Source organism: Theropithecus gelada, chromosome X (assembly GCF_003255815.1).
Source record: "Theropithecus gelada isolate Dixy chromosome X, Tgel_1.0, whole genome shotgun sequence".
NCBI classification, from domain to species: Eukaryota; Metazoa; Chordata; class Mammalia; order Primates; family Cercopithecidae; genus Theropithecus; species Theropithecus gelada.
Window position 1 is genome coordinate 39,775,899 of NC_037689.1, and position 26,974 is coordinate 39,802,872.

A 26,974-nucleotide genomic window follows, 5' to 3' on the forward strand; every position below is an offset into this window, starting at 1 on the left:
GAAGTAAAATGGTTACCATATGGGATTGCTGAAAAGCAAGAATGAAAGGAGGAGAGGTAAATAGTGGTTCCTAAATGTTTGTTTCCTAAGGAAATGCACAAGGAAGATAAAAACAGACTGAAAGACTATTAATACAATCAGTAAATACTGGAAAGGTAGTTACTGATTGCTTTCTATTGCCAATCATATTTAACAGGGCTTTATAATGTGATCTCAGTAAGGTCATTTTTGGCTGAGTTGGAAAATGCTAATGCCTGTCAGAATGCCGAAAGATGAGTAAGGATTTGCTGGCCTGTTGGGAGAGATTGCGACTGAATCTGATGCTGCAAAGAATATTTAATTCCACAGGGAAAGTCAGATGAGACAGAGAGAATTTTGCAAGCAAAAGGCATCAAAAGATTGTTCTGTATTTTAATTCCTCCACAGCACTCAAGTGTCAATAATGTGGCCCTGTCACTTGTCTCATTTGCTGAGATGATTTTAGATGGATTGGGAGAAAATCTAGGGATTATGGAAATACCAAATTCTTAAATAAGAAGCTGTATTCCTGTTAGATTACATTAAATTCCAACCAGAAGTTTCTCAGTCTTTTGTTTGTAGGATTCTTTTTCCTTTTCAACCTTTTTTTTTTTTTTTTTTGGTGGGGAGTGTTCAAGTGAAACATGTGCAGGTTTGTTACATGGGTAAATTGTATGTTGCTGGGGTATGGTATACAAATGATTTCATCACCGAGGTAGTGAGAATAGTACCTGATAGAGTACTATCAACCTTCATCCTCCTCCCATCCTCCACCCTCAAGCAGGCCTCAGTATTCGTTGTTCCCTTCTTTGTGTACTCAATGTTTAGCTCCCACTTATAAGTGAGAACATGCAGTATTTGGTTTTCTGTTTGTGCATTAATTTGCTTAGGATAACAGCCTCCAGCTGCATCCATGTTGCTGCAAAAGACATGATTCATTCTTTTTTATGGCTATGTCGTATTCTATGGTGCATATGTACCCATATTTTCTTTATCCAGTCCACTGTTGATGGGCATCTAGGTTGATTCCATGTCTTTGTTATTGTAAATAGTGCTGCAATTAACATAGAAATGTATGTGTCTTTTGGTAGAATGATTTCTATTTCTTTGTATAAGTAATGGGATTGCTGGATCTAATGGCAGTTCTGTTTTAAGTTATTTGAGAAATCTCCAAACTGCTTTCCACAGTGGCTGAACTAATTTACATTCCCACCAGCAGTGTGTAAACATTCCCTTTACTCCGCAACCTCACCAACATCTGCTATTTTCTGATTTTTTAATAATAGCCATTCTGACTAGTGTGAGATGGTATCTCATTATGGTTTTGATTTGCACTTCTCTAATAATAGTGATGTTAAGCATTTTTTCATAAACTTGTTGGCCACAGGTTTATCCTCTTTTGTGAAGTGTCTGTTCGTGTCCTTTGCCCATTTTTAATGGGATTGTTTGTTTATTGCTTGTTGATTTGTTTAAATTCCTTATAGACTCTACATATTAGACCTTTGTCAGAAGCATACTTTGCAAATATTCTCTCCCATTTTGTAGATTGTCTGTTTACTGTGTTGATATTTATTTTGCTGTGCAGAATGTTTGGTTTAATTAGGTCCCACTTGTCTATTTTTGTTTTTGTTGCAATTGCTTTTGGAGACTTCATCATGAAATCTTTGCCAAGGCTTATGTCCAGAATGGCATTTCCTAGGTTTTCTTCTAGGATTTTTATAGTTTTAAGTCTTACATTTAAGTCTTTAATCCATCTAGGATTGATTTTTATATATTCAGTCTTTTGGTTTTGATCAGGAATTAACAAACTTTTTCTGTAAAGGCTAGAGTGCTAGGCAGAATAATGCTCCCCAAAGATGTTGATATCCTAATCCCCAGAACCTGTGAATAGGATGCCTTCCATGGCAAAAAGGATGGCAAGGATGTGATTAAGTTAAGGATCCTGAGCGGGGATTGTATCCTGGATTATCTAGGTGGGGCCACTGAATGAAACAGTGCATTCAAAACAGCACTGTTTGTAGTTGCCCCAAATTGTAAACAACTCACTGATCCATCAAGAATAGAAGGGATAGATTGTAGCATATTCATACAATAGACAAAATAAAAATGAATGAACTACAGCTACATGCATCAACATGGTTACATCTCATCAACAAAATTTGAATAAAATAAGTCAAACACAAAGAGTACAGACAATAATATAATTATGTTTATATGGAGTTCAAAACCAGGCAAAACTGAGGTAAAGTGTTTAAGGTTACATATATGGAAAATCAAAGTACAAAGAACACAAGGAACAGTATACTATCCAAATTAGGAGAGTTACTTCTCTGAGGGAAGGGGGCACACCAAGGGCTCTCTGGAGTACTGGAAATGCTCTGTTTCTTGACCTGAGCTATGGTTCATGTGTGTTCATTTCATAATAATTTATTAAGCTGTGCATTCTTGTGTTGTGTTTCACAATTTAAAAGATTTAAAATAGGCCAGGCGTGGTGGCTCACACCTGTAATCCTAGCACTTTGGGAGGCCGAGACGGGTGGATTGCCTGACCTGCCTGGGCAACACAGTGAAACCCCATCTCTACTAAAATACAAAAAATTAGCTGGGCCTGGTGGCATGTGCCTGTAATCCCAGCTACTCGGGAGGCTGAGACAGGAGAATTGCTTGAACTCTGGAGGCCGAGGCTGCAGTGAGCCGAGATGGGGCCATTGCTGTCCAGCCTGGACGACAGCCTGAGACTCTGTCTCAAAAAAAAAAAAAAGTTAAAATAAAAAGATTAAGATATATTCAGTAGAAAATTCAGCTAGTGCTACCTGGAATTGTCCCATTAGAGAAGATAGTCAAAGCAAGCAGATATGTTACACAGTTTTGAGTGATGAGCACTTTAAGTACTAATGTTCGGTTTCAAAGTATATTCACTTCCCACTGTACTGTGGGGACACAAGCACTGTCATACATTGCTGGGGGGTGGAAGTGGTAAGGGGAGTACACAATGGTACAACTCTGATGGAAAGCAAGTTGATAATGTCTGACAAAATTTCAATACAGGCGGGTGTGGTGGCTCGCACCTGTAATTCCAGCACTTTGAGAGTCCAAGGTAGGAGGATCACTTTAGCTCATGAGTTTGAGACCAGCCTGGGCAACATAGTGAGACTCCACCTCTACAAAAAAAAAAAAAAATGATATTAGCCAGGCATGGTGGCACGTGACTGTGGACTCAGCGATTCGGGAGGCTGAGGTGAGAGGATTGCTTGAGCCCTGGAGTTCAAGGCTGCAGTGAGTTGTGATTATGCCACTGCACTCCAGCCTGGGCAACAGAGCAAGATCCTGTCTCAAAAACAAAAAGGTTTTCATGTATTTCCCCATTGGCCAAATAGTCTCACTTCTGCAATTTATTTTATGGATACACTTGCACATACATAAAATTACATACCACAAGTCATTGCAGTATTATTTATAATAGCAAAAAGATTAGGAAAAACCCCATGTCAATCAATAGAGAACTGGTTAAATAAACTGAGACAGCCATACAAGAAATACTATGGAGCTGTAAAAAAGAATGAGTAGGACCTTCGAGTGCAGACCAGGTTCTATCTCCAGACTATATGTCTCATTGAAAAAATTAAGATATAGAACCATGTGGTTACCACCTTTTGTGTAAGAAAGAGGGATATAGGAACATATTTTCATACTTACTTCCATTGTATAAATGGATATACAAGAAACTATAAAAACTGTTACCCCTACAAGACAAAGGAGTAGGTAAGAGAAGGATAGAGGAAGGAATGGGAGTGAGATTTCTCATCATATAACATTTTCTGCTGTTCTGATTTTTGACACATGAATGTATTATCTATTCAAAAAATAAAACTAAATGTTAAAGCACAAAACAAAAGAAAAACATATTTTCCACCAAGAAGGGCCCAAGATTGGTTTCAATCAATGTCATTTGAAAGAAGACCCAAAAAAAGATTTTTTAGGTTGTTCTAATGGATTGCTAAATAAATGTTTTTGTGTTGATTTGAGTTTTACTTATTTTTTCCATGTTTGTGGACAACTTAGAATCAGAGAGCTTAGCACAGAAGGAGAGGGACAAATGGTACCTAAAATAGAGGTGAGAATAGAAGACTAACTGAAAAAGGTTTGTTTTGTGTCTATATTTGGTGCCAGTTTGTTGAGAAAACCCTATCTAACTTGATGTTATTCAAACATGCCCAACAGCTTTTAGAAAATTTTTTTCTTCCTAACAGATACGCTGAAAGTATTTATTTATTTTTATTATTATACTTTAAGTTCTAAGGTACATGTGCATAACATGCAGGTTTGTTACATATGTATACTTGTGCCATGTTGGTGTGCTGCACCCATCAACTCGTCAGCAACCATCAACTCATCATTTACATCAGGTATAACTCCCAAAGCAATCCCTCCCCCCTCTCCCCCCATAATAAGCCCCACTGTGTGATGTTCCCCTTCCTGAGTCCAAGTGATCTCATTGTTCAGTTCCCACCTATGAGCAAGAACATGCGGTGTTTGGTTTTCTGCTCTTGTGATAGTTTGCTGAGAATGATGGTTTCCAGCTGCATCCATGTCCCTACAAAGGACACAAACTCATCCTTTTTTATGGCTGCATAGTATTCCATGGTGTATATGTGCCACATTTTCTTAATCCAGTCTGTCACTGATGGACATTTGGGTTGGTTCCAAGTCTTTGCTATTGTGAATAATGCCGCAATGAACATACGTGTGCATGTGTCCTTATAGCAGCATGATTTATAATCCTTTGGGTATATACCCAGTAATGGGATGGCTGGGTCATATGGTACTTCTAGTTCTAGATCCTTGAGGATTCGCCATACTGTTTTCCAAAGTGGTTAAACTAGTTTACAATCCCACCAACAGTGTAAAAGTGTTCCTATTTCTCCACATCCTCTCCAGCACCTGTTGTTTCCTGACTTTTTAATGATCGCCATTCTAACTGGTGTGAGGTGGTGTCTCATTGTGGTTTTGATTTGCATTTCTCTGATGGCGAGTGATGATGAGCGTTTTTTCATGTGTCTGTTGGCTGTATGCATGTCTTCTTTTGAGAAGTGTCTGTTCATATCCTTTGCCCACTTTTTGATGGGGTTGTTTGTTTTTTTCTTGTGAATTTGTTTGAGTTCTTTGTAGGTTCTGGATATTAGCCCTGTGTCAGATGAGTAGATTGCAAAAATTGTCTCCCATTCTGTAGGTTGCCTGTTCACTCTGATGGTAGTTTCTTTTGCTGTGCAGAAGCTCTTTAATTTAATGAGATCCCATTTGTCAATTTTGGCTTTTGTTGCCGTTGCTTTTGGTGTTTTAGACCTGAAGTCTTTGCCCATGCCTATGTCCTGAATGGTACTACCTAGGTTTTCCTCTAGGATTTTTATGGTATTAGGTCTAACATTAAAGTCTCTAATCCATCTTGAATTAATTTTCGTAGAAGGAGTAAGGAAAGGATCCAGTTTCAGCTTTCTACTTATGGCTAGCCAATATTCCCAGCACCATTTATTAAATAGGGAATCCTTTCCCCATTTCTTGTTTCTCTCAGGTTTGTCAAAGATCAGATGGTTGTAGATGTGTGGTATTATTTCTGAGGACTCTGTTCTGTTCCATTGGTCTATATCTCTGTTTTGGTACCAGTACCATGCTGTTTTGGTTACTGTAGCCTTGTAGTATAGTTTGAAGTCAGGTAGCGTGATGCCTCCAGCTTTGTTCTTCTGACTTAGGATTGTCTTGGAGATGAGGTTCCATATGAATTCAAAGAGGGAATCCTCCCTAACTCATTTTATGAGGCCAACATCATCCTGATACCAAAGCCTGGCAGAGACACAACAAAAAAAGAGAATTTTAGACCAATATCCCTGATGAACATCCATGCAAAAATCCTCAATAAAATACTGGCAAACCAGATCCAGCAGCACATCAAAAAGCTTATCCACCATGATCAAGTGGGCTTCATCCCTGGGATGCAAGGCTGGTTCAACATACGCAAATCAATCAACGTAATCCAGCATATAAACAGAATCAAAGACAAAAACCACATGATTATCTCAATAGATGCAGAAAAGGCCTTTGACAAAATTCAACAGCCCTTCATGCTAAAATCTCTCAATAAATTCGGTATTGATGGAACGTGTCTCAAAATAATAAGAGCTATTTATGACAAACCCAGAGCCAATATCATACTGAATGGGCAAAAATTGGAAGCATTCCCTTTGGAAACTGGCACAAGACAGGGATGCCCTCTCTCACCACTCCTATTCAACATAGTGTTGGAAGTTCTGGCCAGGGCAATCAGGCAAGAGAAAGAAATCAAGGGCATTCGGTTAGGAAAAGAAGAAGTCAAATTGTCCCTGTTTGCAGATGACATGATTGTGTATTTAGAAAACCCCATCATCTCAGCCCAAAATCTCCTTAAGCTGATAAGAAACTTCAGCAAAGTCTCAGGATACAAAATTAACGTGCAAAAATCACAAGCATTCTTATACACCAGTAACAGACAAACAGAGAGCCAAATCATGAATGATCCCCCATTCACAATAGCTTCAAAGAGAATATAATACCTAGGAATCTAACTTACGAGGGACATAAAGGACCTCTTCAAGGAGAACTACAAACCACTGCTCAGTGAAATAAAAGAAGACACAAACAAATGGAAGAACATACCATGCTCATGGATAGGAAGAATCAATATCATGAAAATGGCCATACTGCCCAAGGTAATTTATAGATTCAGTGCCATCCCCATTTAGCTACCAATGACTTTCTTCACCAAATTGGAAAAAACTGCTTTAAAGTTCATATGGAACCAAAAAAGACCCTGCATTGCCAAGACAATCCTAAGTCAAAAGAACAAAGCTGGAGGCATCACGCTACCTGACTTCAAACTATACCACAAGGCTACAGTAACCAAAACAGCATGGTACTGGTACCAAAACAGAGATAAAGACCAATGGAACAGAACAGAGTCCTCAGAAATAATACCACACATCTACAACCATCTGATCTTTGACAAACCTGAGAGAAACAAGAAATGGGGAAAGGATTCCCTATTTAATAAATGGTGCTGGGAATATTGGCTAGCCATAAGTAGAAAGCTGAAACTGGATCCTTTCCTTACTCCTTATATGAAAATTAATTCAAGATGGATTAGAGACTTAAATGTCAGACCTAAAACCGTAAAAACCCTAGAAGAAAACCTAGGTAATACCATTCAGGACATAGGCATGGGCAAGGACTTCATGTCTAAAACACCAAAAGCAACGGCAACAAAAGCCAAAATTGACAAATGGGATCTAATTAAACTAAAGAGCTTCTGCACAGCAAAAGAAACTACCATCAGAGTGAACAGGCAACCTACAGAATGGGAGACAATTTTTGCAATCTACTCATCTGACAAAGGGCTAATATCCAGAACCTACAAAGAACTCAAACAAATTCACAAGAAAAAAACAAACAACCCCATCAAAAAAGTGGGCAAAGGATATGAACAGACACTTCTCAAAAGAAGACATGCATACAGCCAACAGACACATGAAAAAACGCTCATCATCACTCGCCATCAGAGAAATGCAAATCAAAACCACAATGAGATACCATCTCACGCCAGTTAGAATGGCAATCATTAAAAAATCAGGAAACAACAGGTGCTGGAGAGGATGTGGAGAAATAGGAACACTTTTACACTGTTGGTGGGATTGTAAACTAGTTCAACCATTGTGGAAAACAGTGTGGCGATTCCTCAAGGATCTAGAACTAGAAGTACCATATGACCCAGCCATCCCATTACTGGGTGTATACCCAAAGGATTATAAATCATGCTGCTATAAAGACACATGCACACGTATGTTTATTGCAGCACTATTTACAATAGCAAAGACTTGGAACCAACCCAAATGTCCATCAGTGACAGACTGGATTAAGAAAATGTGGCACATATACACCATGGAATACTATGCAGCCATAAAAAAGGATGAGTTTGTGTCCTTTGTAGGGACATGGATGCAGCTGGAAACCATCATTCTCAGCAAACTATCACAAGAACAGAAAACCAAACACGAGATGTTCTCACTCATAGGTGGGAACTGAACAATGAGATTACTTGGACACAGGAAGAAGAACATCACACACCGGGGCCTATTGTGGGGAGGGGAGAGTGGGGAGGGATAGCATTAGGAGATATACCTGATGTAAATGACGAGTTAATGGGTGCAGTACACCAACATGGCACATGTATACATATGTAACAAACCTGCACGTTGTGCACATGTACCCTAGAACTTAAAATATAATAAAAAACAAACAAAATAAAAATAAAGAATAAATAAATGTATAAACAAACAAAAGACATCCTTGTCTGCCATGCACAGTAATTGCAAATTCGCAGCATCCTCTGAGCTGTAATTATTATTGCAGTCTATTTTCTAATACAGTCTGGGTCCATTTCATTGAAAAGGTTGTAAAATTCGCTTAAAATCAGAAGAGTGTTCCCGTACATTGACCCCCTTTCTTTATTGCCTCCTAAAGAATGTAAAGGAAATAAAAGTTTCTCAGTGCCCACTTGAATCCTGTTGCTTGACATTCTTGAATTACATAAATTTTAAAGAGACATGTTTACTTTGCAAGCTGGGATTTTGCCATTCTCTCCACACTCCCCACTTCATTAACCCACAAGTTTCAAGAATTAAAAAGCAAAGTGGGTTTAAGAACAAGAGAGAAAACATACCCATAAAATGGTTTAGAGGCCTATGATTATAGAATTCCCCTTCCTTTACTTTTAAATTGTTTCTACTGCCTTTCAATATCAGACCTATTAACATTAATTTTATTACTAGAAAATCCATTATTAACCTTTAATCCACTGAAAGAAGTATTTCTCTTTAAAATTAAGAAAAGAACTGTCATCTTTAAACCACACAGATTAAATTTCCTCTAAGTGAATGATAAAGGCTATTCATAGTTATGTTAATGTGCCCATCCATTTCTGTTTTTTTTATTTGTGGTAAGGTTTAAGTTATTGATCCTACTACTTTAAATTATAGAGTTTTTTGTCGTTGATGTTTTTGGATTTTGTTGTTTTATAAAGGATGAGGCCACCAGGGTTTCTTGACTTGTAGGCAGAGCAGTCTACTCAGGTTGGGGGCTTCCTATACCTTTCTTCACATACCTTTCCTATAGGTATGTGGTACAATGGATTTTACTCTCTCAAAATGACAAACCTTCCTTTTGGCAGGCAATTTTTGTTCCCATGAGTTTAATTACAGACAAAGACAAAATGATGACAACAGTTGGCCTGAATTGGACTGATTTCAATGTCAGTGGGATTAAAACTTGCAGAAGATTGATTTTCCTGTTATATTTCATTTGACCTATTTCAGTGATAAGCATCTTAGGTGGGCTCAGGTCGTGGGAACATCTGTCACAAGACAGCTGTATTCTAGTCTTTGTAGAGGAAGTTACTAAGCTGCTCTCTCAAGTTGGTCTAATTTACCTAACACCATGTCTGAATCCCTCCCACTTCCCTTGCCCTTAAGTTCCTCATCTTGTAATGACCAACTCAAAAAATTCCTTTATAACGTACTTTGGCCTACTTAGAAGATAATTCCTGTTATGAACTAAATTGTGTCCTCACCTTCCAAATTTGTACATTGAAGTCCCTACCCCTTGTACCTCAAAGTGTGACTGCATTTGGAGATAGGGCCTTTAAAAAGGTGATTAAGTTGAAATGAGATCAATAGGTGGGCCCCAAACTAATATGACCAGTGTCGTAAGAAGATGCCATTAGGACACAGACCCACACAGACCAGGGACAACCATGTAAGGACACAGCAAGATGGCAGCCATCTGCAAGCCAAGGAGAGAGGCCTCAGGGGAGACCAAACCTACCAACACCTTGATCTTGGACTTCAAGCCTCCAGAACAGTAAGGAAATGAATGTCTGTTGTTTAAGCCACCCAGTCTGCGGCACTATATTATAGCAGCCCAAGCCAACTAATGCAATTCCTTTGAGTCATTCCATGAAAGTACTCCATCTCCTTTCTGCTTCCAGCAGATGGCTTTCATGCTTTCAGTTCTTCACTCCTCTGTGTACTCATGCTCTTTGCCATCCATGTGACTTTGTGGCTCCACTAGAGGTAAAGTACTTGTTCCCACTCCACTGATGTTGGGCTTGGACATGTGATTTTCTTTGCCAATAGAATGTGGGCAGAAGAGCCAGTGTGCCAGTTCTGAGCCTAAGCCTTAAGGAACATCACATGTTTCTGCTTACTCCCTTACTCTTTCATCAAAAATGGAAAAGCATGCCCCAAGTACCCCACTGGTCCAAAGAGGATGAAAAACATGTAGACCAATATTAGAACCAAACTATATCAATGACCCAAGCCCAGCTGGATGTGCAGTCTGAAGCAGTAATTGTCCAGCTCAGCTTGAGCTAGACCAACTGACCCTCAGTCAACTTACACCTTTGTGAGTATGACAATAAACGCTTATTGCCCTCAACTGAGTACTGGGGTGGTATGTTATACCGCATAAGAGAATGCATAAGAGGGTATTATTGTAGTAATAGCTCATTGATACAAACTCCAAAGTCTTAACACAGGAAGATCCTGCCTTAAGAAAATCTGATAGAAGGCACAAAAGTCCAGATCTGAAAACAACACACACTTACACACCAAGGAAGATTATCCATATGGCATAAGAATCCCTTCAACTACCAAATGCTATTTGCCCATTCACAATAATGTTTGATTTTCATATGATGTGGTGGTGTTTTGGGTGGGTGGGTTTTTTTTTTTTTTTGAAGTTTTTATTGAGATAGATGCACACGTGGTAACAGACATTTTCTTGTTTTGCTTTAGACCCACAAGGGTAAGGGTCATTCTGGAGTCAAGCAATCTAACAACAACAAATGTAGGGAAGAAGTTGGTCGGGAATTGTCATGGTAAACTGACTTCAAAGATAAGTGATGGCAGTAATCTAAACTAGAACATGGGTGAAGTGCACGACCTATCCCCTGCTCTGTCACTGCTCTAAGTGGCTTTGAGTAAGCTTTCCTCTCCCTCTGGGACGTAGATGCCTCACACCAGTGGTTGCCATCCTTCCCTTTGCATCTCATCTCTCTGAGTTGATGGTGCACATTGAGGGAGGCCTCCTGGCTTGCACCTCCTGCAGACGCCACTTTGGTTCTCCCGGTGTAGGTGGCCTGCAGTAAGTAGTTGGTAAACTCACTGCTATCTCCCCTCCCACTTGGGCTTGCTCTCTGACTTCGAAGGAGCTGGAACAGCCACATCTCCTACAAGGATCATGACCGTCAAACACACCTTCCTTTTCGGTGTGGAGGGAGGATGTGGGCAGAGTGGAGATCGGATTGGAGTCATGTGACTGTCACTTGAGGCCACCAGGGTTTGCCCAAATCCATGGAGAGCCCTGTACAAGCCACATGAGAAGCCAGGCTGCACGAGACAGAGTAGGGTCCATGAAGGTCACCAAGGAAGGACCAGAACACAATTATAGCCCCAACAGAGAGTTGAAGTCAGGGCCATGATGAAATTATAAGGCAGGGGATGTCAGTGAAGTGAAAACTACACCCAGATTTGTTTTGGGGCAGTGAATTTTCTTGCTGGATGGGACTCCTGTGCCAACTGTGGCATGAGAGTGGGTGAAATACTGGCACATCACAGACCAGGGGTAGGAGAGTTCAGAGATGACCCCTCACAACCCAGCCTTCGCATGCAGAACATGAGGCTCAGAGATGTTTGCATGGAAGAACTGGATACACACACACAAACACACGCACACAAGCACATGCATGCATGTACACATGCACGTGTACACACACTCACATGCACCCACACACACCCGCACACGCACGTAAACACACACATGCACACACACCCACACCCCTTCGCACGTGCCAAGTCCTGTTCGCTTTCCAGGTATGAGACTCACCTTTTCCCCTCTTAGAAGTTCATTCACAAATGAGCCCGATTCATATCTGAGTAAGAAAGGAAAAATCGGCAAAATTGCTCTGGACTAATGAGGATTAACAAGCAGAACATTGTCCAAAACAGATCCTAAAAAGTAACTGCGCAGACACTCCAAGTCAGGAGTGTTATTGTCAAAGAGGACAATGGAGTGGCCCATAAATATCCTCAATTGCCCAAATCCACAGGCCCCTGGTGCCCGTCTCTGTGGTGAGTCCAAGATCTAGCTCTGCAGTGGTTGCTTGGGAGAAGAGCTAGTGAGGGCTTTCTCAGCCATCAAACCCATCAGCTTTTGGTAGGTATTAGTTCCCCCAGAGACACAACCTGTTTGACCCGGCTCACATGCATTTCATGAACAAATGAGAGTGTGGCAGTCAGTTTCACAAATGGTCTGTGCCACAACCTGCATCGCATGCTCCTACCACCCTCAGCGTGTCCATGGCCTGTTAGGTCTGCTCCGATTCATGTGCTGTAAGTCTCCCCAGTGTAACTAGTAAGGGTTCTGTTACTATAATTTCAAGGGATTAAAAGAGTTACTAGCTCACTCATTTATTTTAAAAACTTTTTTTTGAGACGGGGTCTCATTCTGCCACCCAAGCTACAGTGCAGCAGCATGATTACGGCTCACTGCAGCCTTGACTTCCCGGGCTCAAGTGATCCTCTCACCTCAGCCTGCAAAGTGTCTGGGACTATAGGTATGTGCCACTGTGCTCAGCTATTTTTTGTATTTTTTGTGGAGACAGAGTCTCACTATGTTGCCCAGACTGGTCTCAAACTCCTGGGCTCAAGTGATCCTCCCACCTCAGCCTCCCGAAATGCTAGGATTACAGGCATGAGCCACCATGCCCAGCAATAAATATTTTTTTTTAAATAATTTTAGATTTGCAAAATGTTGCCAAGATGGTACAGAGAATTTCCTGAGAACCCACATCCAGTTTCCTCTACTACTAACATCTTACATTACTATACTTGTCACAACTCATGAAGCAATATTGACACATTATTATTAAAGTCCACACTTTATTTAGATTTCTTCAGTTTTCATCTAAATTCTTCTTGGCATTCCAGGATTCCACCCAGGATGCAACATTACACGGACATCATGTCTTCTTAAGCTCCTTCTCCTGGCAAGTTCTCAGGCTTTCCACTTTCTAAAATAACCTTGACCGTTTGTAGGATTACTGGTCAGGTATTTTATAGAACATTCCTTAGTTTGGGTTTCTGTGATGTTGTTCTTGTAGTCAGACAAGATTTCATGGGTTAGAGAGTAAGAATATAGAGGAATAGTCGTCTTCTATTCCTCTTACCACCTTTCAGGGTTCTTTGGTTGCCTTCTGTTACAGGGTTTATAGTTGTACCTACCAGGGAAGAGCAGGGAGAAATGGGCCCATATCATCTTGTCCGAATCAGGAGTACACCTTGTTCTGGAGGACTATATATGTTACATAAATTGATAATCCCCATTGTTAAGAAATCTGGTTTTGCTTAACTGTGGGGATTCGTGGTAGTACCATGCAGGAGGAATGGTGGGTACTCTAATAGCTAGAGGTGTCATGTTGAAATCAGCAATTTTGCCAATATTTTCAAGCCCCTCAGTAGGCTAGTTACTGCCTCTTAGTTCTAGGCATAGATGATTGGATGGATGGAAAAATCAACTTAAATGTCATGGGGAAAATGTCACTAATTCAATAAGTCATTCTATTATGAAAACATATGCACGTGTATGTTCATTGCAGCAATGACATGGAATCAACCTAAATGCCCATAAATGGTAGACTGGATAAAGAAAATGTGGTACATATATACTACAGATTAGTATGTAGCCATAAAAAGAAACAAGATCATGTTCTTTGCAGGGACATGGATAGAGTTGGAGGCCAATTAACCTTAGCAAACTAACACAGGAACAGAAAACCAAATACTGCATGTTTTCACTTATAAGTGGAAGCTGAATGATGAGAACACATGCACACATGGGGAGGAACAACACACATTGGAGCCTGCTGGACAGTGAGGGAGTAGGGGGAGGGAGAACATCAGGAAGAATAGCTAATGGATGCTGGGCTTAATACCTAGGTGATGGGTTGATCTGTGCAGCAAACCACCAAGGCACATGTTCGCCTATGTAACAAACCTGGAAATCCTGCACATGTACCCCTGAACTTAAAATAAAAGTTAGAAATTTTAAAAGGTGTCACTAATTAAAATAATCATTTCTGAGAATGAAAGAAGAGTCAAAACTCCAGGATCACAACATTCACATTATTTTGTGCTATGACCCTAGTAGAATGTATCGAGCCATTTTTATTTAAGTAGCTCAAGTAATATTCTCTAGAAAGTGGGTTTTAATGCAACACAAACATCCTTTGCTTTTCTTTTAAGAGGTTCTCTTAAATTCCCAGCAGGCTTTGGAAAACACTCCGTTTAGAAACAACCATGCTTATGTGATATTTGCTGCATTTTGTTTCTCCCTCTTTTCTCATTGTTAAACAGCAAGGAAATAAGCTGGAATGCTTTAATCTTGATACCTTTAACATGCTAGGTAACATTTCTACATGGAGCAAGCTGTAACCACCTCCCATCTCATGAGCATCACTGCATACCTAGGTGTGTTGGGCATAGATGTCCACTGACCAGATCTCTTTTCAAGAAGACCTCCTGCTAGAAATGTGTTTGACTGACAGCCTTGAATTGCTGCACCTTTGAATTGGCCACAGCATTCAAACCAAGGCCACACTTCCCCTGGGCTGCTCACAGCTGAGACAGAGCATGGCAGGGACACTGGAATAGCACTATTTTGGCCAAGTGCAGGATTCTTCTACTGGGCAATACTTGCTCAAGAACTTCCCATCAACCTGCCTGAGATTTTCTCAGGACTGTGCTATGGTCTCAAGGTCTTCCTACCCAGTCCTCCATCCTTCCCTCTCTCCTTTGAAGGGTGTCAGACTGGCATTTTGGCCTAAAGTATCTTCCCACTGTCCCATCTCCCTTTATCCTTCAAAGGAATTTCTTCTGATGAATCTCTTGTACATCTAATCCTATCCTAGTACATGCTTCTCAGAAGATCCAGCCTGACATATTGAAGTTGAAGAATTTGCAGTTCAAGAAAAGATAAAATTCTCATGGGTGGGTGAAGCAATTAGAAGGAAACTCTCTGGTTTGATATTTGGAGTTGGTTTCTCTTGAAATAAATGGCTCTCTGCCCACAGATTGAAACTTTTGTTTTTCTAACTCTTTATTGAAGTATAACAGATGTACAGAAAAATGCATAAGTCATGAATGTACAATTCAATGGACATTTACAAACTGAACACACCCACATAACTCGCACTCAGATGAAAAAGCAGAACATGACAAGCACCCCTAAAATCTTCCTTGTGTTTACTCTCAACTACTACACCCCAAAGGTAATTATAATGCCTGACTTTTAACACATACATTAATTTTACCGCCTTTGGATCTTTCTATTAATGCAATCATATAATATGCATCTTTGTGTCCAGCTTTTTAACTTAACATTATGCTTGTGAGATTTATCCATGTTTCCCATGCAGTAATAGTTTATTCATTCTTATGGCCGTAGCTCAAAATCTGTCTTAACTCTAAGTCTTGTGAATGTGTCTTCAAGAACTAGATTGGAAACGCCCAGCTGGAGTGTTTTATCATGTTAAATTTTCACTTGACTTTCCATGATTCAGTGAAGACAGTTTCTGTCTCTTCTCTTGAAACACTATTTCACAAGTCCTGACATGTAGAAAATGTTCCTGAAAGTCTGAGTTTTCTTTCCCAAGAATTCTGTTTAGGTTATCTAATTACTCTCCCTGGGACCATTATATTCTTCCAATGACGGAGGACTATTGTTCCCTCTTAGTCATCCTTTGGCTGTAGTGCTTTTCTTTTTACGTTTGTAGAACAACTTCTAAATGTCTTCCCATCTTCTGCCATCATTTGGAAATTCAGGTCCAAACCCATTAGCAAAACTGCAGGGACCCTGTATTCTCTTCCCTGGTATTCCCAGGTTAGATCCAGCATTGTCTTATCGAAAACACAAGGCCACCTTTGAGAACAAGATGCTAAGAGGGGAGAAAATCAACTGATTCTTAATGACTGTCTTGGAACTTGAAAACATCTATAGCCACTCTTCAGATCTTTATCAACCACTCCCCCACACCACCCCAGCCAGTTTTCCTACAATTTTTCATATGGGCCAGAGAACAACTGTGTTTTGAATCACTTTTCTTCTGTATCTAAAGATGCAATGGCTCCCAGGCAGTTTTCTAAAGGGAGTTTTGTGCTGAGCTTTTCCTAGCCACTTTGAATTATTTCTTCAGTTCCGTTATTTTTTATCACAACCTTCAATTTGGGCTCAGAACATCAGCCATTGAGAGTTGTTGCCATAACTGAGGATCTTCTCCATATAGCGTGGTTTATAAACCTTCTCTATAATCTACAAACCTTCAATATATGTATCATGGTTTTGTTTATCGAGACAGGGAAACCAAGGCCCAGAGATGTTAAATGCCCTGCCTAAAGTCACACAGCTACCAAATGGCAGAGCTAGGGTTCACACTTAAGTCTTTGGCTTCTAAATTCATTCTTGTTTCACTATCCCATTGTACTGTTCTTCCCTCAGGCTGACTCATCTACCAGTTTCTTCATTTCTCCATCTGCTCCCCACATTGCTAACACTTATGTGTGCAAGCATGCACAGGCACACCCCGACACACTGTGCCTCATTCTTTTTTGATACAGTTACTTCCCTCCTCCACTCTTCATGCCCTGAGGTCAAAATCATCTAAGAGAATACCCAGCGTCCCGAAGCATTATGGCCCAGTAAATAAGAACCTAGACTCAGAAATCAGACCATTTGTGGATGAATCCTGATTCCCCCCCTTACTAGATGTAAATATCTTAGGCAAGTTACATTATCTCTCTAAGCTTCCATTTTCTCATCTTTAAAGTGGGGATAACTGTACCTTTTCCATAGGGCTATTGTGAGGGTTAAATACGATTATGTAAGTAAAGCTCTTAGCACTGTGCACATAGTCAATAATAAACATTTTTCTTCTTATTACTCTGTATCCCATAAAGTGAGGAAATAATGATCGGTTAATAGTGGTCAATGTGTGGTTCCCAAACCTGGATTTTTGTCTGAGCCATCTGCTGGGTTTTTGGGAAAGACTTTTTCCTTGGCCCTTCCTCTAGAAGTTCTGATTCTGTAAGATTAGGTTAGAGCCCTAAAATCTGCATTTTAAAAGCTTTTCCATCTGACTCAGATGTTCAGCCAGATTTGGAAACCTCTGTCCTAGAGCAGAAGTCCTCAAAGGCAATGATTTCAGAAAGTAAAATTGAGTCATCTCAGAGCAATATCTGGTATCCCAAAATCTCTCCTCTTAGGCTATATGTCCTCCGTCATGCAGAATAATATCCTGCCCATAAACACAGGACACACACACCCTACTCACGCACCACCGCCTGGATTGAGCTATGGCCAAGGCTGGATTCCAGGAAAAGAAGACCACTATCTCATTGGCAGGCATTCGAGAAGCCCCAGGAAAGTCCTGTGTGGTGGTTTTAGGGATGGGAGATCATGCCAGAAGACTGATCACAACCAGCAGCTATCAAGTTATTTCTGAACCTCCATATGACCAAAGACCTGCCTAACATACCTGCTTCTCCATCTGTAAGACAGCTCTCAAAACTGGCCCCACCTCTGTAATCAACAGACCATTAGCAAGGCGAAATTTGGAGGAGACAGCGTTGAAATTATGGGATTCCAACGAATTGTCATTTCCACAAATGCACGATAAAATGTCATGTCCTTTCCCCACAAGAAGATTCTGCTCTCCTCACTTCTCGGTGATGACTCTCCACCTTCCAATGTGTACACAGTCAATTTCCATCTTCATACTTGGTGGTGGGGGTGGGGGTCCAAGCCCATGAATTGCAGTTTTATTAGGTTGGTGCAAAAGTAATTGTGGTTTCTTCCATTAAAAGTAATGGCAAAAAAAAAAAAAAAAAACAAAAAAACGCAGTTACTTTTGCATCCATCTAGAAACCTGAGGTAAGTCTGTGAGTTCTGAGGTAATATAAGGAGGAAAGGGCTGTGGCGCCTCCACATTTTCTCAGGAGTAACTCCAAACACTTACTCATTTGAGAGCAAAGGTACTTAGGAAATGTGGGAGTTAACTTTCATTCAAAAACAGCTCCGTTCATTTCAATCAACCTGAAGGGCAAACCAAGGCTTGGAAAAATAGCTGTTCCATCCCAGCTGATCCACCAGCCCCAGGTGCTTTGACTCGGATTGCAGCTGGATTTGTTTTCCTGTGAAGAGGTTGTAGCAACTGCTTTTATCATCTACTCTAAGTACAAATAACAGCAGGAAATCAGGCAGCTCAAGCAAAATTAAGCTCTGTGACAAATGATTTGGTTTCTTTTCGTTAACAATCATGATTTGACCTGAACTGCCTCAATTAAGGGATTGTGGGGGGTGCCCTTGGTTTATTCTATTATATGCAAGAGAGAGAAAGAGAGACAAAGTGAGACAAAGAAATACAGTTGAGAGAGAGAGACAGAGAGAAAGACAGAGAGAGAGAGATGAAACAGAAAAGATGACAGGATGTTAATTCAGTGTGGCATATGTAAGTATGATTTAGACTAAGTAGATGGGGTACCACGTGATTTTAGTCTTTCCACCCCCCATTCCTCACTCTAATATTCCAAGAAAGATCACAAACACTGTATTTATGAGAGCTCATTATGCCAATGTGTCCATTTGATGAATGGTGTCACTGATTAATGAAGACTTGAAACAATTGGATTCTGACTCAAAAGAAGTACACAGCTTTTAAGGACCAAAAAAATCAAATAATTGGCAATCCTCCTGCCTTAAATTCTCTCTTCCATGTTTCAGCCTTTAAAAAATGTATCTTTTTACATCATTGGTATGTCCCTGTTCACAGACACATTGCTCACAAGTAATAAAGCTTGTGAAACCAAGTTGGAGAGGCTCTTCTCAATTTTACCCTTTTAGTCTCGAAACATGAAATATCATTTTCTTAGGCTTCCCACAGGACTGAGATGAGCTGCACAAGTTACAACTTGTAGGAATTAAACACAGAATGCGGAAGAAGATAATTATGTACCTTCATCTCGTTCACCGAGCCACTGAGGCACTTGGTAGGGCAATATTATGCTAGCTAGTGGTTATTTTTTGTTTTGTTTTGTTTTCAGGAAGCTTCTTTTTTAACTTTGTATTTTGGAATAAGTTTAGACTTACAGAAAAGTTGTAAAAATTGTAGAGAATTTGTGTATACCTTTCACCCAGCTTTGCCTAACATTAACATCTTATATAAGTATTAAATAATTATCAAAACCAGAAAATTAACATTAGTTCAGTACTACCAACTGAACTACAGAACTTATTTGGATTTCAACAGTTTTTCTCCTAATTTCCAAGATCTACTCCTCCTTAGGCACCTTCAATCTGTGACAGCTCTTCTATCTTCCCTTGTCTTTTCTGACCTTGAGACTTTCGAAGAGCACTGGTTAGTTATCTTGCAGAATGTTCCTCAATTTGGGTTTGTCTGATATTTTCTCCTATTAGATTGAGGTTATGCATTTTTGGCGAGAATACCATAGAGGCAATATTGTGCCCTTCTCAGGGCATCATATCAGAATATCCATGAGGTTGACATGCCTGATTATTAATGATGTTAACTTGGTTCAGGTGTGCCCACAGAGCTGTTCCACAGTAAAGTTACTATTCTTTGTAATTAAAAAATACCTTGAGGGTGACAACATGCTTCTCCTCAAATATTCACCCATTAACTTTTGCACCCATCAGTAGACTGTGCCTTGCAGGCAGCTTTTAAAGAACCCCATCAGTAGTGGTCCAAAGAGCCTTTAGAAAAAAGACTCTGGAAGGTCGAACACACTGTGGGAATATTACTTAAACAGCTGTTTACAGGAGGTAATTCTCTTACTGAACAAATGCAAGCACCAGGCCTTAAGACACCAGGAATTTGTGTTGTTCTATTTCCTGGCTTGGGATTGGTTGAAGAAGAAGCCTTCAAATCTTTAGAAAACATGGTGAGGCTTAGCTTTTACTGAAGAAAACATACTCCTTCATTTCTCCCCAAACAAGAAATAAAATAACCCATTAAATTTTCCTATATGACTTTGACCTTATCCACACCCCAAATAACTTCCCAATTGGCTTATGTCCTTTGGTCTGTGGGTGACAACCACCCTCACCTCCATTATCACTACCACCCCCACGTGAGAAAACCTGAATAGTGTTTTCTGTTATCCTTCTAGGACTTAGAGCAGTTCCAAGTATATTTTTTTCATTTTTTTAAAGAATTCACCAACGTCATTGATGAACTCACTATCACCTATCTCATGAGGAAGGAATAACTAGCTGCCTTGAATGGCTCTTGGCTTTTTCCAGGCATACTAAAGGAACCTCTCAGTCCCAGAGATGTCCCTGCAAACTATTTCTTAATTGGCAAACAAATTCCTTTGTTAAAATAAACTTATAGAATTAAATCACTGCCAGAATGAAAACGAAGTTCTGATAAGCCCCTGCCTTTGATTGAAAAATTCTCTTCAAGTGAAGAGAACACAATTTTGATGTGTTCCAAGAGGCAGAAATAAAGAAGAATTAGACTGGCGTCTACTTAGACCGAGGTCTTCCTTTTTTGATCTGTCATTAAATATGTTTCTGATCTTGGGGACTATTCTGGGTGGTGGCTGTATCCATATACTGTGCAACCTCACATGCAGAGCTGCCCCTTCCAAAACTGCTTCCTAGATGATCCAAGTCACAAATTTCACTCCTCCAACCCCAGAGGCAAAGGTGGTTCAGCGACAGGAGACTGTTCTAGAATAGCTGAGATACTCTCATTCACCTTCAGACTTAGGACTTCCAGTGAACAGCAGTAAACACTTCAGAGCGGATGCTCACCCAAGGGCATCTCCTAAAATACGGACTCTTCTTGTGAAATAAACATAATGCTGCTGGCCTTTAAGATGTGCCCCAAGTTAGGAATAGTGATAGGGAAAGGCCTTCACCCAGCCTCTCAACTAGCCCCACTTGTAACTATCAGTGCTCACTTGTGATGTGACTGGCTGGACTGGCCTGAGTAGGACTAACTAACGGCAAAGAACGTTGTTTCTGTGGGCCGATTTGGAAAGCAAGGCTTTGACTGCCTGCCACCAACCAAGTGAGTTTATTATCCCAAACCGTTTGTCAGACTCCAACATCACTACTTTATATGCCTGAAGGGAAGCATTATGAATTACTATTTCCCTTGTGAATTGTTTTTGAAAGAACTTGAATCCCCAGAAGGTGCTGACCACCTCAGTTCATTTGTTTTGAAAGTCAGCAGTTGAAGACCATAGGCACGCTGGGGAATGGAGAGTGCAGACTTTCTAGAGGAAAAAGGGAAAGGGGTAGGGGAGGGTAAATCACAATCACTGGCACCTGATCTGTACCAGTTAATTTCACATATGGAAATGCCGAATCTTCACAGCAACTCTACAAGTTAAATTCAGTACTACCAGTTCATTTCAGACATGAAAACTGAGATCAAGATAGGTAGAGAAACCTGGAATAAACCAGTTTTCAGCACAGGTTGGTTTAACTCCAAAGCTTATTCCTTTTCGATTGCCACATTCTGCCTTCTGGATCCCCTTCCACTTTGCCCACGACTTCAACAGCAGTAGACTGGGAGCAAGTTTGACAAACATCCTTTGTGTACATGCTGACCCTGTTGGGGTTGTCTTTCTAGACATGGCTTCTAGAACCATGGGTCCAGTTGGAGGACGCATTGTTGGAAGCTACCTCAATCTGCTGTAGGCTCCTCTCTCCCTCTCCTTCATGTGGAAGTATAAATGCATCTCCTGGCTGTATTCACACATTCTCTGAATAGTAAAATGGATTGTCCGGCAGCCCTTCTGGGCCTTCTGTATGGCTCCTGACAGCTCTAGGTGGAGCTGAACACTCTATGAATTGTTCTGAGAGCTGATATGTAAAATCAGCACCCGGAGAATTGCCCAGCATTGGCTGGGAACTCAGCAGATCTAAACCACTTAAAACCCCATTGAAAAACTGAGAATTTGTGTTTTTCCTTCTCTCCTTTTTACTCCTAATTTTCCTCCTCTCAAGTGAATAAACAAAATCTTTTATATTCTCATCAAAACACACATCATTAACTGCTAATCAACTCAAGGCTCAGAAATCCCCAAGCAACCTCTCAGTTTTCAGAAATGCCTACAAGAAATAAAGTACTGTTGATAGAGCCTTGGCTAATGGGACCAGGTTAGTCTCAGGGGGCTCCAGGTGCCAGGGACAGTGCCATAAAGTTAGGTCAACAAGTAAGCCTTCTGTTTGTGGGTCATGAAAGATAGACAGAGCTCTCTGGTTCTTAGGTGTTAATGCCTTTCACTCACCAGGGTCACGAGGGCTGGGAATGCCAAGAAAACAGGGTAAGGAGACCAGAGCTCCCCAGTCAAGGGTAAATGGGGGCCAGCAAGTCTGGGAAAGGAGACACAGGTAGTCTGAAAAGGGCAAATGAAGCCCCTGAATTGAGCCAGAGGAAGCTGATTGACTGCCTGACAGAAGATACAGAACAGTTTCAGGTCCAGTTCTGGCCTAGACAGGACTGGCTTCCCAAAATGGAGCACTGTGCTTTCCTTGCCATTAAAGAAGTCAGCAGGCTTGGGGGCTATTATGTAGACAGTAGGAGGCCCTCACTAAGGCTCTTTGGGCTGGGGCAGGTGGTGGCCTTATGAAGGAAGGTTCCATGAGATGGGCAAGGAGAATGGAGGGGAGAAAATGGGGCCATACCAAGGCCATCCAACAGGTCTGAAATTATGTGGAGGGCAAGACAGGAGGGCCTGCCCAAACTGCCCATAGAATGCCAAAGGGTCCTGGCAATTCCATTTAATTTAATTCAACAGGTGTGATGGGATTATGCTATGAAAAAGTGCAAGGGATATTAAAGTGGGAGACATGGGGTACCCTTAGCAGCCCTAGATTTATTATTCACATTTTTATCCTAATCATGGCCTCACAATCTACAAAATGTGGAAAGGAGCCATGCTGTGAGGGCTGAAATTGAATCATGGCAATTTGAGGGTGGTGTGGAGAGTGAAGCATTTGTCTAGTAACTGAGTCTAGCTGGCCTTCAGGTACAGCAGCATCTCTGCTGTCTCTTAATGATGCCAAGAGGCAGTGTGGCAGAGTGGCTAAGAGCATGAACACTGGAATTACACTTCCTGGCTTTATAATCCCAGATGTGTCTCTTGCTGCTACATAACAATGAGTGGGTTACTTACCCTCACAGCACCTTTGTTTTCCCATCCGTTAAATGGGATAAATAATGGTACCTACACTTGAGAGCTGTCATGAAGGTTAAATGAGTAAATACAGGATGACCCAAAAGTGTTAGTGCTTTTTTTAAGCTTTAATAACTTCAGAAGTAGAAATGCTACAAACTTACAAAAACCATCATTCAGATGTTAAATTATTCAAATTTATTTTGCACTTCTTTAGTCTTGTGAGTTCATTTTGTGTATTATGGAAAGCACATGGAACAGTGCTGGAAATATAGTAAATGTCTGTTGTTATCCTCACATGTGTTCATCCTGGAAAGCTATACTTTACCCTCTTTTATGGGAAAAATGAAAGGTCTGGGGCTCCCTCCTTGGCCAATGTTAAGGGTTTGCTCTATGTCTACCAAAGTTAGAATTACATTTATTGGGAATGAATTTGCGCAAGGGACATTTCTGCACCTCTACAAGGCAGCATCTGTGGTTGAGAGTCACACTATTCAGAGAAGGGGCAGATGGGTTGATCCTGAACAAAACTTTCTCAAGAGTAGGAGAGCTCTAAGACCTATCATTTAAAGCCCTAGAAGAAAGGTCTTAGGCAAAATGTAATTTTATGAAATCTTTTTCTACCAGCTTCTAACATCTACAAGTGGTATGATTTGAGTGACATCAAAACATATGCCGCCCCAACACACACCAAAAAGCATAGCCCCACTAGCCTGTCGCAATGCCTGAAATTTCACCATTAAAGGCTCAGTCTCAGATGCAGACACCCCAGGGAGCGTTAAGTGCTTTTAGTCATCAACACGAGTGTGACTGTTTAATCAGCTGCTTTACCCTAACGGCTAGCTGAGTAGCTTGAAGGGAAAGAAAGGTGATTCTAATAGTAGCAGAGGAAAGGTGAATTTGCAAACCTGGGGCACTGCCTCGGAGAGGGCAGGATTGCTTCAAGGAGTGCTCTTGGAAGATTGGGCACCTGTTAGACAAGAGGAGAGAGACATTCTGGAGAAGAAGGAAGGCCCAGACAGGGAAGAGCTAAAGCTTTGAGACCATACAAGCTGTCTTCCTTTATACCCCACACCAATTGCAGCAAAAATGCTGAGCGTTATAGTCAAAGCTTCATGAATGATGAAATTATTAATGACAATATTCTTCTATAAGGGATTTTTTCAAAAGAGTTGCAACCAGACAGAAATGTTAAATTTTACCATTGAGTGTTCCTAAATTCTCATTTGCTTGTTTGTTTGCATCCCAAAAGGATTACTAGTCCCCCACCATAAACTTGCAAAGTAATTTATATTCTTCACAATTAGGTTCCCTTAAGAAGAATCACTCAGTAATGTAATTAAAAATGAAAACCTTAACTCCTCATCTTGAAAATGCAATAGTAACATTTCCTGGATAGGATATAACATTTCAAGCTTCCTTTTAATTTTGCTTTATACGTAAGATGGTGCTTTAGTGGTAGACGTTAATTGCACTAAACTGGTAATACAAAACCACCAGCAACTTGTGGCCATATATCTTATACTTGCTCAGATCAATACTGTGATTATAATTAAGAATGCATGCTTGTGTCTGGGATAAATCTTCATATTGTGACATGTAAAATAAGATTTAAGGTAATTATTTTCTTTCTAGTCTCCCCCTAAATCAAAGAAGAATGTGTGGAGAGACTTTTTATTTATTTATTTTTTGGGAAACTAAGGATATAGTGACCTACCCTTAGCCAGAAGTCACTTATCTGGGAGCATGTAAACTTGTGGAGGACTGCCAAAAATGTAGAACTGGTGTGGCCAAAATGTACCAATTAAATTACATGTTTAAGAAAGAGGTTTAAAAAGTGCCTAGGTGCCTGACACTAGGAATTGTGTTCATGAGCACCCCCAAATGTGAGTGTGCAATTAGGTAGAGAGTCCTGGAAGCATTGTGAGAGTGGCAGAAATGACCATGGTGGCCGGTAGAGTTGATGTTAGAATCAAAGATTCTGGCATTGCTTACATTTGTTGCCCCTGGGGCTGAGATTAGAATGGCGGTTGACAGAAGAAACCTAGAAGGTAGAATTTCTGCTCCTTACCTGAAGAGTCCCTGCAGGAGCAGGACTATGTCTTTTCTCACTGCATCTCCAGAGTCTAGCTAGCACCTGGCAGGTACTCCACAGACATTTGTTGACCAACTGAATGATTCACTCTCTGCACTCAGGTTCCAAAGCTGGAAGATTTGGGAGATGGGACAGGTGCTCTTCTACCAAAGAAACCTCTAATATCTGGAAACATGAGTAGGAAATGGGGTGGGAGGGGTGCATGACTCTCCCCCATATCTTGAATATCTTCTGAGATATTCAAGTCACAAAAATGAAAGAGGAAAATGGAGTGTTTTCTGTCCTCCAAAAATGAGAGGAAGAGGAAGAAACTGGAGGTGTCCAGTTAGACTAGGGTGAGAAGGAGTGGTTCTAGGAGGGATGGGGTAGGGGGAGTTTTTAAAGAATGATAATTAAGAATGTATGCTTGTGTCTGGGATAAATCTTCATATTGTGACATATAAAGTAAGATTTACGGTAATTATTTTCTTTCTAGTCTACCCCTAAATCAAAGGAGAATGTGTGGAGAGACTTTTTTTTTTGAAACTAAGGATATAGTGACCTACCCTTAGCTAGAAGTCACTTATCTGGCCTATGTAAATTTAGGGTCAGTTCCCTGACCCTTAAAGCATAAAGGAGATAATGTCAGAGGGTGAGGTTGTGCAACACAATTGTGTGGTCTGCAAAAAAGCCAAAGGAGACACGTTTTTGTGCAGGTCCAAGATGGTGAGAGAGAACTGGGGAAATTAGGCAAAGCTCATTTGGAATTTGGAGTCTGTACGGTGAGGTCTGACCACCACAATGAACATCTGAATTCTTGATGAAGGCTCTGCTTTGCCTCTTCCCTGTGTGGTTTGGATTATGAAGGGTTGGATCTTTATTTCCTGCTTTCTTTTTAGGGGAAATTAACGAGCAAAGGAAGATGTGCACATGGGTAAGCCTCGCCAGGCTGCTCAGTGAACACAGATTGGGGACATATTATTTTAGGATTTTTATTGTATACACATTAATTAGCTTGATTATGGTGATTATTTCAAAATGTACACATCTATCAAATCATCATGATGTACAACTTAAATAAATGCATCTTACTCTGGCTTTTCCAAAGGGTCGAGAGCAAGCTTTTTCACTTGCTTTGCTCCATGCTTTTGGAAAGTGAGGAACCCTAACAGGAAACCATACCCCACTGGGAATGGCGTTCTTGCCAGTCCTCTGCTCTCTCTCCAGAACTATGACTGGGTTGTATGCCATTTGAAACCCAGCAGGTGCAGTTTTGAAAATCCTCTACCTACCCATCATCAGACTTGGAGTTTCAAAACCAACCTCGGCTGGGCGTGGTGGCTCATGCCTGTAATCCCAGCACTTTGGGAGGCCGAGGCGGGCAGATCATGGGGTCAGGAGATCGAGATCATCCTGGCTAACACGGTGAAACCCCGTCGTCTGCACTAAAAATACAGAAACAAAATTAGCCGGGCGTGGTGGCAAGCGCCTGTAGTCCCAGCTACTCGGAAGGCTGAGGCGGGAGAATGGCATGAAC